We start from the raw sequence: 19,853 nt of genomic DNA on the forward strand, positions 1-19,853 counted from the left end.
CACCATGTTCTTAAATATGACATTCATTGATTGAATGTGAGGTTTTGTAAAGATGTTAAAGAAAATCCCTTAGAATTACCTTTGTACCCTTCCATCGGCCTATTTATCTTCCAAAAAATCAATGACCTACAGAAACATTGCTGCGTGTAGGTCATGGGACTAAAAGCACTTCAGAGGAATAGGAGCCACATGGCACAGTGCCATGTGCATTTAAATTGAATGCCTTGCAGAATGAGATATGGATAAGCATCTTGGGATAATACACTCACTTCTGTAAATTTACAGTTTGCACCAGCCAGCAATGCAAAAAGCAAAAAGAAGCAGAATCTACAGTTGAACAGAGAACAGACTCAATGGGCTATGAGAGTATAGATGCGTTTGAAGGCGTCTACACATCCCACTCTAAGGTAAGACAATTTTCTGCCATTGCTGCTTCTGCCTATTACAGACCATCCAGTGTCCAGTGGAGTGGTTCAGTCCTAGTAATTTGTGGCATATGATGAACTTGTAACTAGGCTAAATACAGATGAAAAAGGCCTGAGTTTTCAGAGGTCAGTGGCAGATGCAAACGTTCAGATTCTCTAAAATTTAGGCTCTTACTATATGAAAGTGAAATGCCAGCTAAAAAAAGCCAATATGTTTCTGTAAATATTCCCCAGCTGGGTACGTCTCCTTTAATTTTAGATACTTCATCTGCTAATAAGAGGTCCTTTCCCCAGCTGAGACTGTTTTTTTTGAGACTATCTCAAAGCCTCCTGATGTGGATCCAATATCTTTTAAATCCATACCTCATGCAGGATATCTTTCAAACAGGAGATAACCATATCTCTAAACTGTCTCTTGTCACAGACCCAAAACTACCTCACCCCCAAAAAATCATGGAGTGATATTTCAATTTTATAATTGTACATGACTGACACAGGAAATCATAAACCCTGGAAGTGTTTATAAATAGATGGCAAAGACAGTGAGTTTCTTATATTTTTGCTTTGAGCTACTAACACTTTGTCCTTCATTTTGGATCATTTCCTGCCCCACAACACTGGATCTCTCATTTGGTTGTTTGCATTAAAGGTATGGTAAGGTGGAGAGTTTTTTCAGTAGTGTCTCAATTTCTTGGTTCTTCTGGGTTTTACAAAGACAGATAACATCACTGTGGCATAGTTGTTGAGGGTAAGTGTAATTCTTGGCACTCTTTTAAACATTTTTACCATTTGGTTTCAGACTGAGAAATGTGTGAAATTGCCCAGAAGTTATTTAGGGAGCATAAGAACAGACTGCCTGCTGGTTGATGGACACCACAAGCATTCACATGTGAACTAAAACCTGGACAGCTGCTGCTAAATCAGTTCAGGGACTCACCGCCTTGACTGATAAAGATGTGATTTTAAAGGAAAGCTTTTAGAGAGCTAGATTAAGGAATCTCAAATAGTGCAGCTCCAATTTAGAGATACTCAAAATTGGTAAAACTCCCACAAAATGTTTTGAAGGTTTGGACGATCTAGTTTCTCTGCAGAATATAAAGAAATCTCTATTTTCTACATTGAAACAATGACTGTTCATATTTCACATCTCTATTTTCAAATTTCAAAGTCATCTTTGAAATGAGCTCATTTTGCTGGAAAATGAGCCAATTTTTAAATGGAAATTCACAAAATTTTGTCAATTTTTCATTGAGAGGCCCCTTTTTTAGTTCATAATAAAGTAAAAAAGTTCTGATTTTGACTGCTGTTTTGCTTTTCTCTGCAAATATTTTGCTCCTCTCTTGCTCCATTGTGTTACAGTGAATCAGATGTGACTTATACGACATATGTAATGCAAAATGAAAAAAAACCCTGTAGGTTGAATAATTTATTAGCTATTGCAACCATAAAACAAAGAGAGTAATTCACAAGTCAGAACTACACTGAGTTGTTATTAAAACCCTTGATGATGCTTTTGCATATTTGATGACCTGTACATTTTCCCCATCCCTTTTGGAACTCTAGACCCAAAAAGCTGAGTAATGTCACCTTAGGGTTCTGCCAATCAGATATTTGTAAGTGGGATACTTTAATTACCAAGTAAGCAATTACTACCAGAAAGGCCAAACAAAGAACAGACATTTTATTTTAATCTTTTGGAAACTGTAGGCATAAGGCCAATTTGAAATGTAGACTTCTAATTTGCACCTACAAAATACCTATATGTACGCGCAGACAGGCACTTTACGTGCACAAATGGGGACTTTTACATTGTTACCGATTTTCATACACATCTACCTATTATGCATGCACAGTTACCTGTTACCTATTATAGGCATAGCTTGAGCATGTATTATTGTCTATTTGAACTATATTCTATGTACTCTACAGTTTGTAAAGTATTCATTTACTGGTACAGCAAAGCTAGAAAATGCTAGAGTTCTAAGGTTAAATATGATATTCTTATGGAAGTGGAAGCAACTTGCCTCTCAAAAATAGGTGTGCATTCTTTAGAAGTAAAGGAAAAAACCTCTGTTTAAGCAGTGTCTATAATGGTGTTTGTAATACTCTCAGCACATACATTTCTGCTTAGAATCTGAGCAGTTCAGAGGAAGCTAATCCAAAAGAAGAATCTTGTTTTCTGCATTTTCTGAAAGCTTGGTGTTTGAAGCTGTGTGGGGACTGATCACAGAGTGCACTACAAACCATGTAATTTCTCCTGGCATATGCCTTGCACAGTAAGTACTCAGGGCAAATGTCACTGCATTTTTAGTATGTGACATAAGTCAGAACATTTTCTCCATAATGCTTCCTACTTAATCTGAAGCAGCCAAACTGTCTTTTAGCCCTTTTGCTCCCTTATCCCCAGCAATGAGCTTTTGCAGTATGTTTCCCAGAGCTGCTTGAAGCCAAAAGATGAGATAGCAACTAGCAATACAAGTTTTTCCCACTGCTACATGAGAACATGTTAGAAGAAGAGTCATTAATTCTGCATGAGGCAAATCATGAAATAGCTTCAGAAGCTAACCCTCCCAAGGCAGATATTATGGTACAGAAGTAACAACACAAAGTCAACCGACGGTGTGGAATGTTAGCACTTACCACCATTTAACTACTACTAGTATTAGACATGTTGGTCACAACATATTATGTTCAAAACGGAACAAACAAAAAGTGGTGCAGCTTGAGATCAGAGTCTTCACAATTAAAAAGAATACTGGTGTGGTTGTGATTTCTGATGTAAAAGACCTGTAGGTCTCTTTTACTTGGAATTGCTCTGTCACAACTAACTTTGCTTTTAATGTGGGTCTCAAAGAGGACTTGGGATTTTCTCCTGAAGAGTAATGCACAGTTGGTTGTTGCCATGTAGAAAGACAGAATCTACCCAAATAGTATCTGAGATGCTGCAGATCTTTTGTGTCCTAGGAATAATGAAATACAGCAGTGCTTTACACACCATTCTGCAGTGACTGTAAATGCTGAAGTCAGAAGAGGTACAGTAATTTATACCAGCTGAGGATCTGGCCCTGAGTTTTTCATGGCAACCACTGCATTGGTATTCCATCTATGTAACAATATACGTTTGAGCAAACATGGAACCCATTCATACAGCGTTTGAGAAAAGTCTCATAGGTATAATTAAATGCATTCAAATGTGCTGGAAGGATGCACCACACAAGCAGAGGAGGCCTAGTGACATGATGATGCCTCATATGAGGGATAGAATTAATGAAGGGATTCATCCAAAAAGGCTACGGAGGAACCAGATGCCTGGTGCATAGTATAGAGTCTGTCCCCTCCAGTTTCCTGCCAAGTACACTGCAGAAATAGATCGGTTTCCTAGCTTTTATCTTTGGTACTTATATGGCTCTCATTACCACCATTTCTGAGCACCTCACAGTCTTTAATGAGTCATGATCAAGAGGACAATTTCACAACTCCCTCTTATGAGGTAGGGAAGTAATGTTATCCGTGTTTCACAGATGGGCAATGAGACTTGCACAGGGTCATGCAAGATGTCTGTAGCAGAGCAGAAATCTGAACCCCCGTCTCGTAAGTGCCAGGCTAATACCTTAACAATTTGATCATCCTTCCTCAGTTTATCATAAAATCGTAGGGACATTGAGAGGTCCTCTACTCCAGTACCCTGCACTTATGGTAGGTCTAAGTATTATCTAGACCATCACTAATGGGTATTTGTCTAACCTGCTCTTAAAAATCTCCAATGATGGGGATTCCACAACCTTCCTAAGCAATTTATTCCAATGTTTAACAATCTTGACAGTTAGGAAGTTTTGCCTAATGTCCAACCTAAACTGCCCTTGCTGCAATTTAATCGCATTGTTTCTTGTCCTATCCTCAGAGGCTAAGGAGAACAATTTTTCCCCTTTCTCCTTGTAACAACTTTTTTTGTACTTGAAAACTGTTATCATGTTCCCCCCAGTCTTCTCTTCTCCAGACTAAACAAACACAGTTTTTTTCAGTCTCCCCTCATAGGTCATGTGTTCCAGATCTTTAATCATTTTTGTTGCTCTTCTCTGGACTTTCTCCAATTTGTCCACCTCTTTCCTGAAATGTGGCACCCAGAAATGGACACAATACTCCACGTGAGACCTAATCAGCGCAGAGTAGAGTGGAAGAATTACTTCTCATGTCTTGGTTGCAACACTCCTGCTAATACATCCCAGAATGATATTTGTTATTTTGCAACAGTGTTACACTGTTGACTTATATTTAGCTTGTGATCCACTATGACCCCCAGATCTCTTTGTACAATACTCCTTCCTGGGCAGTTATTTCCCTTTTTGTGTGTGTGTAGCTGATTGTTCCTTCCTAAACAGAGTACTTTGCAATTGTCCTTAACGTTATGGAGTTATCTCATTAAGAACCTGTTTTTTATGTGGCAGCTTAAAGTCCAGAACAATACTGTAGCTGAGAACATCCACAGTTACATTAGACAAGGTCATTTTTTATTTAATCTGAGGATTTAAACCCTCATATTTTAGGCTATAAGCTAACCACTAACAAACAGGAATTAGGAAGGAACTTCCCATACAGAGTGAGAATTCCTTAATTGGTAAAATGTATATGAACATTAATTAACTTTAAAGATGGCATTAGTCAGTATGGGTTCTTTTTCATTTTTATTTGTTTTAAGGAAGAAATTCTCTTTTTTGCAGTACTCTGCATGACAGTGCCTAACGTGCTTCTGTAATATTATTTTCCTATATTCCTATATGATTTCAGAAAATAGTGTATTCAGTCCTTAGTTTGTATCAGAATGAGAATGATAGTACCAGTCTTGAATATTGAATTAATACCATTATGGTAATGAGTTGATCTACTGAAGAATGGACTAGCCATGCAATCAGGGCCAGCTCTAGGTTTTTTGCTGCCCCAAGCAAAAAAAAAAAAAAAAAAAAACCTCCGGGAGCGCAATTGCCAAAGCAAAAAAAAAAAAAAACCAAAGCAAAAACAAAAATAAACCTCTGAAAGGCACAACTGCCGAAGCGTCCAGAATGCCGCCCTGAAATTGTGCTGCCCTCAAGCATGTGCTTGGTTTGCTGGTGCCTAGAGCTGGCCCTGAATACAATAGTTTGATTCAATTAAATTAAGGATCAATCCATTCAATTTTCATCCATAAATTTCTTGATCATATGTAAATCAAATCATTTTATTCCAAGTAGTTGCCATTTGGGAGGAGGAAATGGAAATAGATGTGCTGCAAGTGGAATAGGGTAGTATACCGCTACCCCAATATAACGCCATCCGATATAACACGAATTTGGATATAACGCGGTAAAGCAGTGCTCCAAGGGCTGGGGCTATGCACTCTGGTGAATCAAAGCAAGTTCTGTATAACATGATTTGACCTACAACATGGTAAGATTTTTTGGCTCCCAAGGACAGCATTATATCGAGGTAGAGATGTAGTTCAGCAGCGATTGCCAGTTTCAGAGAAAGTTCATCTCATTACAAAGGAAAGGTCAGAATGAATTTTTCAACTCTGCTAGTCTGTCTGCACAGGTAAGCTGTAGCTGAAACAGAATCACCATGTTATATTCCTTTCCCTATAGATGAAGAGCCTCCTAAAGGGATTCTGTCAGTGTAAAAATCATGTTGTAAGCAAGTGTCTTTACTAATTACATCTTAGATTGCTAAAAATGAATTTAAAAAATCACATTTGTCATTATTTCTGCTTTCTTAACTATTTGTTTTTTATTCTGTTAATATTCTTTTCCCCTTTCTTTTATACACATTCAAAAGGATGCTGACAGCTTAGATTTGGCTGCAAATATAAATTATGTAAAAACAAGCTTTTATAAAAAGCCTAAGGCCAATCAAAATATTTCCCCATTTTAAAAAAACAAGTAAACACCTTCATTCAGTGCTCAAAAACCAAACAGTGCAGTGCTAAGAACCCCAAAGGGAGACTAATGATAAACTGAAGTGCAACAAATTTTATTGATTTTCATTGTCTAAGCTGAGAGAAATACAAGAGGTATAATATTTAAAATATTATCTTTTGTTAATCACAGAAGCATGTTACGCTCAGTTTGAATAGTGAAAATCAGCATCATCTGATGCATTTTAGTTTACTCAGTCTCACTTTGGGGTTTTTAGTGCTAGAGTGAAGTCACTGAACACTGAGTAAAAGTGTTTGCTTGTTTTAAAGAAAAGTGGAGACAGATTTTGATTGGCCTTAGGTTTTATAAAAGCTTGTTTTAATGCAGTTTCGTTTAGGGGCCAAGTTTAAGCTCTCAGCATCCCTTCAAATGCATATAAAAGAAAGAGGAATAGAATAAATTAAATATACATTTATCAGAAAAAGCAACATAGTATTTCCATCTACAGATATTCAAAAATCATGCGCCAAAGCCTCACAGAAATATGAGAGAAAAAGATGTTGGATTCTTTTTATTGCTTTCTGCTTTATTAGCTTCTAGATCACACTTAGGTCATATTTGCAAGTTTTTCTTCACTGCCATGTGGACTAGAACTTTACTTCTGTTCTGACTTCAATCTGTAAACAATTCTGGCTATACATAGTCAGTCTGCCCCATTTTCACTTCCTGTCAATCATAAGAGTGGGGAAAAATGAGGTAGTGCAATATGGGGATGTGAGTTACAGAAAGTTTTAGTGTGTTGTGGTCTAACTGTCCAGTATAGACCTCGCTGAAGTGAACCAAAAGTTTGCTTATTGGACACGGGACTACATTAACATGAACTAGGTACCTTTTAGTTTGCACCAGCATCTACATGGGGCAGTTACAGCAAACACATCAGAGAACTCTTCAATTCACATTCCCATAATCTGGATTGTGATGTCATATAGACAAGCCTAAAATTCATGATGCATTTATTATAATAGGACAATACAAAAAATAAAATTAAAAAAGCCTCCTTAGATCGGTGTGAGTTTATTTTGATGGAATGTTTCACCATATGACATACATTAAAAATAAACATGCGCTTCATGGCTGGTGGTTTTGAACATCATCTTGAACAGTGTGTTTGCCTTTTTCATGGTAATACTTGATTCCAACTCAACTCCGTTTCTTGCTAACAGCAGTGACAGCAGGATCTTTTCTTTTTCTCTGTCCTTTTCCAACTAAATGCGTCTGCTAAAGCTCTACCCAATCCTCCTTGCCTGATTTCTCCCCCTCTCCCTCCCATGCGTGCAAACACAAGTAATTATACTAATCCAGGGTTAGGCAACCTATGGCATGAGTGCCGAAGGCAGCACATGAGCTGATTTTCAGTGGCATTCACAGTGCCTAGGTCCTGGCCACTGGTCTGGGGGACTCTGCATTTTAAATGAAGCTTCTTAAACATTTTAAAAACCTTATTTACTTTACTTACAACAATAGTTTAGTTATATATTATAGACTTATATGAAGAGACCTTCTAAAAAGGTTAAAATGTATTACTGGCACACGAAACCTTAAATTAGAGTGAATAAATGAAGACTCGGCACACCACTTCTGAAAGTTTGCTGACCCCTGTACTAATAATCTGTTTCACTAATGGGATATTCTTTCCATCTCTAGACTTTCCAATATTATGCCTCTGAGGTTCTTGGGATGCATACATTTCCTTCTAGTTTCCTTTTAGTGATGTATTTACCTATTGCCAGAATCATTTAATGATTTTCTCTATGTCCTTTATTTGAGTTTTTTCATAGTTCCTTTGCTTTTGTTCCTTATCCCATACATTCCACCATCTCCCTCATCATGCTTCTCTTAGGAGCGGCAAATTTCTGATCTGTTTTCTTGATTATCTCAGAATTCTATTGCTGATGTTTTGTGCTGGTTCTAGATCTTCCTCTGTGGGTTGGACTAGAGGAATATTCTTTCACATGATTCATTTTGCTTTTTAGTGTGGCTGAAATATAGTGACCCCAGTTCAGTTAACTCAGGCCTGGTCTACACTACGAGGTTAGGTCCACTTTAGCCACATTAGGTCAATTTAAAAATGAATGCGTCCACACAACCAGCCGTTACATTGACCTAAAGGGCTCTTAAAGTCAACTTCTGTACTCCTCCCCGATGAGGGGAGTAGCGCTAAAATCGACTTTTCTGTGTTGAATTTGGGATAGTGAGGATGCAAATCAATGGTATTGGCCTCCAGGAGCTATCCCAGAGTGCTCCATTGTGACTGCTCTGGACAGCACTTTGAATTTCAATGCACTAGGCAGGTATACAGGAAAAGCTCCAGGAACTTTTGAATTTCATTTCCTGTTTGGTCAGCATGGCAAACTCAGCAGCACAGTTGATGATGCAGTCCCCCCAGAATCATAGAGCATAGAATGTTTCTACGCTCCCCCTAACGTCTCTGTCCATGAGGTTATCGCAGATTAGAAGGTGAAAAAAACGCACTCGCGATGACATGTTTTCCGAGCTCATGCAGTCCTCCTGCATTGATAGGGCACAGCTTAATGCATGGAGGCATTCAGTGGCAGAGGCTAGGAAATGACATGATGAAGCTGCAGGAAAGCCAACAAGAGCACGGACCCCTGCTGCATCCCCTGTATAACCGCCTACCCTCATCCCCATGTTCCTTAGCCTCCTCACCCGGATGCCCAAGAATGCCGGGGGGAGGGGGCCTCTGGGCACCCAGCCACTCCACTCCAGAGGATGGCCCAAACAACAGAAGGCTGTCATTTAAACAATTTGATTTTTAGTGTGGCTATAATAAGGAATGTGGCCTTGTCCTTCCCTCTTCCCCCAACCTACCCGGGCTACCTTGTCCGTTATCTCATTTTTTTTAATTAATAAAGAAAGAATGCATGGTTTCAAAATAATAGTTACTTTATTTTGAAGGGAGGAGGGTGGTTGGGTTACAGGGAATTAAAATCAACAAAGGGGTGGGTTTGCATAAAGGAGAAACACATACAATTGTCACACCGAAGCCTGGCCAGTCATGAAAATGGTTTTCAAAGCCTCTCTGATATGCAGCACGCCTTCCTGTGCTCTTCTATTCGCCCTGGTGTCTGCCATTGCTTTCACAGAAGGAGAAGCAACTGACGAAATATACCCCAAACACCCACAACAATGTTTTTTGTCCTATCAGGCATTGGGAGCTTAACCCAGAATTCCAATGGGTGGCGGAGACTGCGGAAACTGTGGGATAGCTACCCACAGTGCACTGCTCCATAAGTCGATGCTACGCATGGTAGTGAGGATGCACTCTGCCGACTTAATGTGCTTAGTGTGGACATAGACAATTGACTGTATAAAATCGATTTCTAAAAATCGACTTCTATGAAATTGACCTAATTGGGTAGTGTACACATACCCTAACAGTCCCACTCCAGAATGAGTGACAGGGAAGTATGGTCTGAGCATGAAGTTAAGAGTTCTATCTTCTAATCCCAGATCCATCACTGACTTTGTGGCCTTAGATCATTTGTCAGACTCAGTTTCCCCATTAGTAAAATAGAGAACACTTATTTGCCTTTTTGGTAGGGGAAGGGGGTGGAAATGGATGGGGGGGATTATAGGCATGTATTTGTGAAAACGCTGTGAAGATAAAACGTGGTAAATATTGGTATTATGTGGCTGCAGTCCAATGAACTATACAATCCACTGATGAGTCTGATTACACATCGTAGTGAGCTCTCAGTGATGTACACATTTAATGTCTAAACTTCACAAGGCCTTAATTCTTCATTTCTTCTCCTTGGCTTTCGTAATGTACAGGCTATTCTAAGATGTCATATTGTATTTGTTTAGCAATGTTCAGATCTGGCTCTGCCCTTCTTGTGAATGCCCTGAATAGAATAGCATCCTTTCGGTTCCATTTCTGGGTCTCAGCTGCTGAGCTTAATCAAATTTTGTAGGTCAGGTGTATTGTATACATTTCAGGTGGTTCAGCTGCTCTGCATTTTGTTGCTGAGTATCTTTTTTTCTTTCCATCTCAATTTCCAGAAGAGATTTGTTTTGTTTTTTAGCTAAGCAAAGAATAACTTCAGAGGGATGAAGTCACCTTGTACCATTTCTCTCTTTGCTTTGGTCTGTTGGGTTTCCCTGTATAAGCATATGGTGGAAGTCTCATTTGTGTGCAGGGTTCTCATTAAGTGACCTGTACTTACCTCTGCAGGGGTTTTAGAGTTACTATTTTTCTTTGACTTGAAAGCTGTCTTGCCCACCATAGTAGACTTTGTTCATGCTTTCCAGCTATAAATTTAAGCCTGTTGAAAAGAATCTCAGTGGAATAATAGTTTTCTTGGGTAGCTAAAATCCTGTAATATCATCTACTTATTGCCCAATTTTAATAAAAATAGCAATAAATAATAGTAATAACTCAGAGTTTGATCATGGAAAGGGGTAGGTGTTGTTCAGCATGAGCCATCTAAAGTCTCTGAACTGTTACTTCTCAAATCTGTTTAGAAATAGAAAATAACATTTCTCAATTCACTAGGATTTTCCTTTCCTCAGCTATATCTCATCTTCAGATTTTCACCATATTTACCCATCACGCATTTTTGTCATTCTTGTCTTGCTCTCATGTTCTCCTCGCCAGAGCTTGACATCTACTTTTTCAGGCTGACAAAACTCTTCCGTCCTCTTGTTGCACTTTTCTAGGTTAATTTTAGCTGCCTGCTTACTGGTGATCAGCGTGGCTTTTTCCAGCTTTGTGTTAAGCTGGATCTTACGTCTGTCTGTCCTATGGTCACTTCATCTCTTGAACTGGTTGTGCCCTGTAAAGAACTGAAAATCCCCTGCCTCTCTGTTACATGAAAGACAAGAAAATTTTGCACGCCACAACTTAGCTTTTTTTCCTTATCTACTTATAGATCAAAGGAATACAGGTGATCTCTTAGCCTTTTCACTATGAGCAAATTCTATCAGCTTTTCTCTTCTGTTGTGCTTAATTCCTATTCTAAAGGAGTTTGTGGTATTGTTCTCCATTTTCTTGCACATTTAGCTATGTAATCATATATGATATTGCAGTAAATTATTCATGCTCTTCACACATACTCATATGGGTGACATCCCAATGCGACAGTAATCTTAATGGCTATTTTTTTTTCTCCTAAGGATCTTTTGAAGCCCTGAAGAGCTTTAATTTTCTCCCCAATTTAACTCCATTCCTCTTAAGGCCCATCATCCAAAACACCTCACTTCCACACTTGTAGAAGTGAAGGAGATTCCTTTCACAGCCTACTAATTCAGCAGATGGAGATGAGACTGTTGAATAATTCAAGTCACTCTCTTCCTGCAAGAGGCTGAGAACTCATAGGGCCAGATTTACTTCAGGATAAGTGCACAACTCCATTTAAAGTACTGTAGCCTCCCAAACAAGAGACCAGGAATAGAGAGTGAACAAAAGTGCCACCACCCCCATTCAGATATACATATGCCCGTGCTACACACATGGCAGTGAAGAGTGCTACCATAAGATCACTGGGTTGTCAACAGCCTTAGTGATTTTCAATTTGTCATGTTCTCTTCATATTTGTGATTATTTGTCTCATGGCATCTTTCTTGCAAAAATAGATAACATAAGAATGACCATACTGGGTCAGACCAAAGATCCATCAAGCCCAGTATCCTGTCCTCTGATAGTGACCAATGGCAGGTGCCCTAAAGGGAATGAACAGACAGGTTATTGTCAAGTGATCCATGACCTGTCATCCAATCCCAGCTTCTGGTAAACAGAGGCTAGGGACACCATTCCTGCCCATCCTGGCTAATAGCCATTGATGGACCTATCCTCCATGAATCTATATAGCTCCCTTTTGAACCCTGTTATAGTATTGGCCTTCACAACACCCTCTGGCAAGGAGTTCCAGAGGTAGACAGTGCATTGCGTGAAAAAATGTATTCTTGTGTTTATTTTAAACCTGCTACCTATTTATTTAATTTGGTGGCCCCTTGTTCTTGTATTATGAGAAGGAGTAAATAACACTTCCTTATTTACTATCTCCATACCACTCATGATTTTATAGACCTCTATCATTTCTCCCTTCAGGCGCCTCTTTTCCAAGCTGAGAAGTCCCAGTCTTATTAATCTCTCCTCATACAGAAGCCATACTATACCCCTAATAATTTTTGTTGCCCTTTTCTGAACCTTTTCCAATTCCAATATACAGTGTCTTTTTTGAGATGGGGCGACCACATCTGCACGCATATTCAAGGTGTGGATGTACCATGGGTTTATATAGAGGCAATATGATTTTTTCTGTCTTATTATCTATCCCTTTCTTGATGATTCCCAACATTCTGTTCACTTTTTTGAGTGCCGCTGCACATTGAGTGGATAATTTCAGAGAACTATCCACAATGACTCCAAGATCTCTTTCTTGAGTGATAACAGCTAATTTAGACCCTATCATTGTATATGTATAGTTAGGACTATATTTTCCAATGTGCATTACATTGAATTTATCAACATTAAATTTCAGAGGGTTCAGTCTCAGGCTGTTAGAAGGGGAACATAAAGCATTGGTTCTGGTTTATAGCCAGCAGCTGTTATAAAATGTCCCCTCTTTTTTTTCTTCCTGCCTAAGGCTGTCCTGGGATAAACAAAGTATTTCTATAATGTTTTATAAAGAGCTAGATGGCGGCTGGCTTGTGCACAAATGAAGAAGACACAAAGAGCCTTCACCTCCTCTTCCCTGCTGTCATAAACAGATAGCTAAGGGTTAATGTCTCTTTCACCTGTAAAGGGTTAACAAACAGTGACCTGCAACACCTGACCAGAGGACCAATCAGGAAACAAAATACTTTCAAATCTTGGTGGAGGGAAGCCTTTGTTTGTGGTTTTTTGGGTTTTGCTTGGTTCTCTCTGAGTCCTGAAAGGGACTAGACATGCAACCAGGTTTCTTGCCAATCTCCCTGCTACAGTCTCTTATATATTCAGAATAGTGAGTATTAAGTAGAAAGGCGGTTATAGTCTTTTGATGGTTTCTGTATTTGCAACTGTGTATCTGCCTGCTAGAGTTTTAATATGGTATTTGGCTGAAAGTATTTAAATTGTATTTTTGCTGGAGAAGGCTTTTCTTCCTTGTCTAATAGCTGAAAGACCTTGTAATTTATTTGTATTACAGAATTGTTCTTATTTTTTCTTTTTTATTAAAACCTCTTAAACCTGTATTGATTTTTCCCCTGTGAGGATCAAGGGATTGGAGTCGTGTACTACCGGAAAGAAGGGAGAGGGAAGGGATCCGTTTGTTAAGATTTCACGAAGCTGAATCTTTTGGCTCTGGGTGAGGTGGAGCCTCTGTTTTAGATTACAGGAAGTGATCCGCAGTGTTTCCGAGGGTACCCAGGGGACAAGCCTGGAGAGGCCGTGTGAGGAAGAATTGTACTTTCTTTGTATTAGGATCAGGGGTCTGGATCTGGGGGTCCAGGAAGGTTTTGGGACCGAGTTTATAGCGCATCAGAGTCCTGATTTGGCGAGTATCAGATCTAAGTGGTAAATTAGCTTAGAGGATTCATGCTAGTACCATCATTTTCTTGGACCTAAGGTTCGATTTGGAAGAATCTATGACACCATGCCTAGAAGATGTGGCAAGCAATTGCGGTGGTTTTTTTTTCGCAAGTTACAGGACATAGAATTGTGAACTGGAAGGGCACTTGCAGAGAGTCTTTCTAGTCAGTCCCCTGCATCATGCAGGACAGTGATTATCTAACCAGGACAATCAGCACCTTCAGGTGTGTGCTGATCTTTTATACTCTAGATTTAAGGTTCACGTGCGCTAATAACTGTTTTAATTTAGAAGGTCTCTTTCTATAGTCTATCAATAGTAACTAAACTATTGTGGATGTAACAGAAATAGGCTTTAAATGTTTAAGAGCTTCATTTCAATTAGAATTAATGCCATGCCACCCAACTGGTGCGGACCACCAGGCGGTGTGTGCAGCTGATCCAGCTTGACGGCCGCGTCGAGCAGCCGTGCCATAGGTTGCTACCCTGATCTCTAGACCAATCTGACGAGGTGTTTGTCTAACCTGCTCTTAATCTCCAATAATGGAGATTCCACAACCTCTCTGGGCAATTTATTTCAGTGCTTAACCACTCTGACATTTAGGAAGTTTTTCCTAATGTCCAACCTAAACCACCCTTGCTGCAATTTAAGCCCATTGCATTTTGTCCTATCCTCAGAGGTTAAGGAGAACAATTTTTCTCCATCCTCCTTGTAACAACCTTTTATGTGCTTGAAAACTGTTATCATGTCACTCTCAGTCTTCCCTTTTCCAGCCTCAACAAACCCAATTTACTCAATCTTCCCTCATAGGTCATGTTTTCTAGAGATTGAATCATGTTTGTTGCCCTTTTCTGGACTCTCTCCATTTTATCCACATCTTTCTTGAAATGTAGTGCCCAGAACTGAACACAATACTCCAGCTGAGGCCTGATCAGCGCAGAGTAGAGTGGAAGGATTACTTCTCATGTCTTGTTTACAACATTCCTGCTAATACATCCCAGAATGATGTTTCCTTTTTTCATATATATATAACAGTGTTACAGTGACTCATTTAGCTTGTGATCCACTATGACCTCCAGATCCCTTTCTGCAGTACTCGTCCTAGGCAGTCATTTCCCATTTTGTATGTGTACAACTGATTGTTCCTTCCTAAGTGGAGTCCTTTGCATTTGTCCTGACTGAATTTCATCCTATTTACTTAAGACCATTTCTCCAATTTGTCCAGATCATTTTGAATTTTAATCCTATCCTCCAAAGCACTTGCAACCTCTCCCAGCTTGGTATCACCTGCAAACTTTATAAGTGTGCTCTCTATGCCATTATCTAAATCATTGATGAAGCTGTTGAACAGAACCAGACCCAGAACTGATCCCTGCAGGAACCCAGTCAGTATGCCCTTCCAGCTTGACTGTGAACCACTGAAAACTACTCTCTGGAAATGGTTTACCAATCAGTTATACACCCACCTTATAATAGCTCCATCTAAATTGTTTTTTCCCTATATTGTTTGAGACGGTCATGCAAGACAGTATCAAAAGCCTTAGTAAAGTCAAGATGTACCAAATCTACCACTTTCCCCCCATCCACAAGGTTTGTTACCCTGTCAAAAAAAAAAAGTTATTAGGTTGGTTTGACACCATTTGTTCTTGACAAGTAATGGTCAGCATGGATATATCACCTTATTATCTTCCAGGTGTTTGCAAATTGATTTCTTAATTATTTTCTACATTATCTTTCTGGTTACTGAAGTTAAGGTGACTGGTCTTAATTCCCCAGGTTGTCCTTATTTTCCTTTTTATAAATTGACACTCTAATTATTTACGCTGTTCTAGTCCTCTGGAGTCAATCCCATTTTCCATCACTTTTCAAAGATAATTTGCTAATGGCTCAGATATCTCCTCAGTTAGCTCCTTGATGTATTTCATCAGGCCATGGTGATTTGAAGAAATCTAACTCATCTAAGTAATTTTTAACTTGTTCTTTCCCTATTTTAGCCTCTGGTCCTAATTTATTTTCACTGGCATCCATTGTTAGATGTCCAACTGCTGCTAATCTTTGTGGTGAAAACTGAAACACAGTCGTTTAGCCCTTCTGCCATTTCTACGTTTTCTCTTATTGCTTCCCTCTACATTGAGTAATGGCCCTAGATCAAACATGCCCCGCCTTGGACACAAACCACCCCAAGGAGTGAGGACACGGCCTCAGCATCTTTCTGCGTAGACCAACAGAGCTCTGGTCATGGAGGGAAGCATCTGCCACCGTCTTCTACAGGATAGCACAGCAGCTGTATTCCCTAGGAACTGTAGGAGGCAGCCTTGCACTGTCCCCAAAGTGGGACTCTGCTTAAGGGGCAGAATCTGGCCTAAAGCGTGTGTTGTTGAAAAGGGACTGACAGCATTTTAGAGAAAGTTATAAAGATATTGTCCCAAGAGAAATCTCTGTACTGTAGCAAAGGTTCATTTATAAAAGTCAGAAGTTCTTTACTATGAATGATAGTGATTTAATGGTTAAAACATTGGACTGGAGTAGCTGGGAAGGCTGGGTTCTGTTCCCAGTGCTGCCAAAGGTTTCCTGTTTGGTCTAGGACAAGCCACTAAGGGTATGTCTACACTGCAATTAAACACCCACGCCTGGCCTGTATCAGCTGATTTGGACTCTTGGGGCGCAGCCTGTGGGGTTTGTAAAACTGCAGTATAAACACCTGTGCTCCATCTGGAGCCTGGGTTCGGAGCCTACCCGCCCTCAGTCAATATAATAACTCCCTATCTCACAACACAAGTGAGTTTGTGAAGTGCTTCGACATTTTCAGATGGTGCCACAGCGTAGAGGTGCAAAGCATTCGAATTCCGACGTAATGGGTGTTTTTATCAAAGTTTAGAAAGAAAATAATTGGATATTTGCCAAACAACTTCTTTAGTTTCAAATACAGTGGGCTACAGTGTACCAAATAACCAGCAGGACTCCCTAGAATTATATTTTGATAGTTGGCTACCAGTAGTGGCACTTATTCATGTTTAAAAGAACAGGCAATTTTGTAAATTGGCAATTCATTACTGTGCACATATGGCCATGGATTAAATCTGATAGCGCAGCCATTAGTGCCCAGAATGGTAAGGCTCTGGTGTGGTAGCTGAGAAGAGAGCCAGGGAAGGCATTAGAAGGGGGAAAGAAGATAATTTTCATATTCTTGCAAGTAGCATAAGTTCTTAATCATTCTCTAAAATAATATCCTGAAGTCTGACATGGATAACTACCAATTGGGGGTTTAACAGACTTGAATTAAAAAGTTTTTATGTATAGAGAGTATAACTCACTGAAGTATTGCAAGAATAGTAGCTATGAAACCTATTCATTGCTTTTTTCAGTGTTTTCATCCTCAGTTTAATCTCCTGTTGTACTGTATCACCTTCATTGTCATGCATGAGGCTGTTCCCTTTCTGATGTAAAATGCATTACTGATTTCTGCTATGTGCTCCAGATCTTTGGCATCTAGGGGCTAATTTGTTGTTATTCCACAAAGTACCAGCAATAGTTAATGCTTTGCAGGTATGATTTAATAGTTTACACTTACATAGCACCTGTAGTTCTAGGTTCTTTTTTACATGCATTAATTAAACCTTCTAATATCCCTTAGAAGCAGATTCTGCCACTCCCTGACTTAAAGAGGGGGTTACCTTACTCCTTGAGAAGCTCCACTGAAATGAATGTGGCTGTTTGCAACTTAAGATGCTACTCAGCATGAGCAAGGATGGCAGAGTCTGGCTTTAACACATGTTCAAATGTCCTGCCCAAGGTCTTATAGCATGTCAGTGGCACAGCCAGAAATAGACTTCAGGAGTCTTGGCTCCCAGTACTGTGCTGTAGCCAGTAGAGACACTCCCTTTCTGCAGAGGCCTTTCTGGGTGTCACCTTGACTCCACATGTGACACTAGTGATTTTTTCCTCCCTTTTGCTTCCTGGAGGCAATTCCTTGCTCCAAAATCAATTTTTAAATAAAATGTAACTTGAATAATTTGCCACAGCTGCTTCTTAAGATTTAGATTTACTGTACTGAACTGTAACTTAACTCAGTTGAATTTACTGGCTGCTTGCTTCATGCCAGGGAACACTCAAGCTTTTTTTTTTTTTTTTATGGAATGCTATTACCAATGTGGAAGTCATGTTATTTATTAGAGGTGTTCGGAAAACTTCCATAGAACACAGAAACAAAATTTTTCATTCTCCCCTCTGCATCCTGTTTTCCATCCGTCTCTGTTATGTATAGAGATGGTAGAAACTAGCCTGCTCCATCCCAATCAAACCTGACAAAGGTCCCAATTTAGCGTCTGAAGTAATGGGGACTATTCTGTCAGCCCTAATGCAGACTTCTACTCCTGTGTTATAAATATAACAAAATATGAGAAATGTGAGCACCAAAGGACAGTTTGAGCTGATTTGATGCCACCAGTGCTGTGATTGTCTTTAGCCTACAGTCCAATAATCTTGTAAATTGGATAAAAGTCAAAAGCAATCCATCACATCTCATTCTGGCACTGCGCTCTCTTCTCTAGTACTGTAACTAGCTTCACAAGTGGGAAGGAATCATTTGGATCTTGCTGTTAACAATGCAGTGTGGTGAGCAAACCAGTCAATGAATGATCAGCATATCTTTCATGCGTTTTCACTTCTCATGGGAGGGCTACCAGATTCTCTTGTCTTATAGGACAAATGGATGAATATCTACTGCCTTGGTATGACATCACTGCCACCAGAAATGATGACATTATGGGCCATGAGAAGTACAAACAGCAAAACCAACCAAGCCCATAGAGTTGGTGCAGGGATACAGCACCTCTGCATGGCTGTCTGTGGTCTCCTGAGGATTCCTGGAGATCCACCAGGTTTGGGAATGGCTCCCACAGCATCTTCTTTATTTTGAAAATTGTCCTCTCATAGAATGACACAGTGATATCTCCACTAGAGGATCCTCAGAGATTTTCTCCTGCTTCTGCAGGCTTTTCCGTAGGAGGGATAACCTGGTCCATAGCTAACACAATGTAGCAGCAATGTAATAATGAATTTAAGAATTCATAGCTAGATCTGTCCTCACCTGCAGATAACTGATAAAATCATACTTTTTTTTTTTCCTGGAAAGAACACTATCCAATGCCTCTTGAAATCAGCGGTGGTCTTTCCACTGACTTTATGGGGCATTGGGTCAGGCAGTAAATCCTGCCTGGTTTATTCTTGTAATTGACTTAAATTAAACTAATCAGATGAATAAGACAAGCATGGTTTGATACAAGGAAAAAAATAATATAATTACATTATATGGCCCTACTACTGCCTTTGATGTGATCTCGTAAGTAAACAGTCCTTTTTGGTACATGATATTTGTACTCATCTAAACAAAAAACGTTAACCACAATTATGGAACTGCTTAGTATACAATTCTAATCTGAGATCTGCCATGGAATCTGCTGTCCATCTAGAACAGGGGTTCTCAAACTGGGGGTCGGGACCCCTCAGGGGGTCTTGAGGTTATTACATGGGGGGTTGCGAGCTGTCAGCCTCCACCCCAAATGCTGCTTTGCCTCCAGCATTTATAATGGTATTAAATATGTAAAAAAGTGTTTTTAATTTAAAAGAGGAGTCACACACTCAGCCTTTTGTGTGAAAGGGGTCACCAGTACAAAAGTTTCAGAACCACTGATCTAGAAAAAGCTGCTTTCTTCCTGTTAACTAGGGAACTAATGAATAACTATGGGCCAGATTCTGCCACCCTCACTCAGTGCCTGAAATCAGTGGGACTCCACACAGAGTAAAGTACTACGCAGCATGAGTGCATGTGGCAGATTCTAGCCCTGTGCTACTGAAATTCTTAGTTTTAATTCACAATCCTCTGTTAAACTCCTTCAGTCTGAATGATCCTTCTGTTAGTACATTCTCCTTCTGTTGTTAACTAATGTAGTGCT

General features: G+C 39.6%; 1 protein-coding gene across 2 annotated transcripts in view; it reads left to right on the forward strand.

The window, feature by feature from the left end:
• Window positions 1–319: 319 nt before the first annotated feature.
• The window catches only part of TMEM108 (transmembrane protein 108), a 240,308-nt gene continuing 220,774 nt past the window's right edge, over window positions 320–19,853 (forward strand). Inside the window, exon 1 of one of the 2 annotated variants that reach the window (XM_032787004.2) lies at window positions 320–407. The gene's annotated coding sequence lies outside the window, so the exon portion shown is untranslated. The remainder of the gene's footprint in view (window positions 408–19,853) is intronic. The other variant, XM_032787005.2, reaches the window with a different exon arrangement.

Source organism: Chelonoidis abingdonii, chromosome 2 (genome assembly GCF_003597395.2).
Source record: "Chelonoidis abingdonii isolate Lonesome George chromosome 2, CheloAbing_2.0, whole genome shotgun sequence".
Lineage (NCBI taxonomy): Eukaryota > Metazoa > Chordata > Testudines > Testudinidae > Chelonoidis > Chelonoidis abingdonii.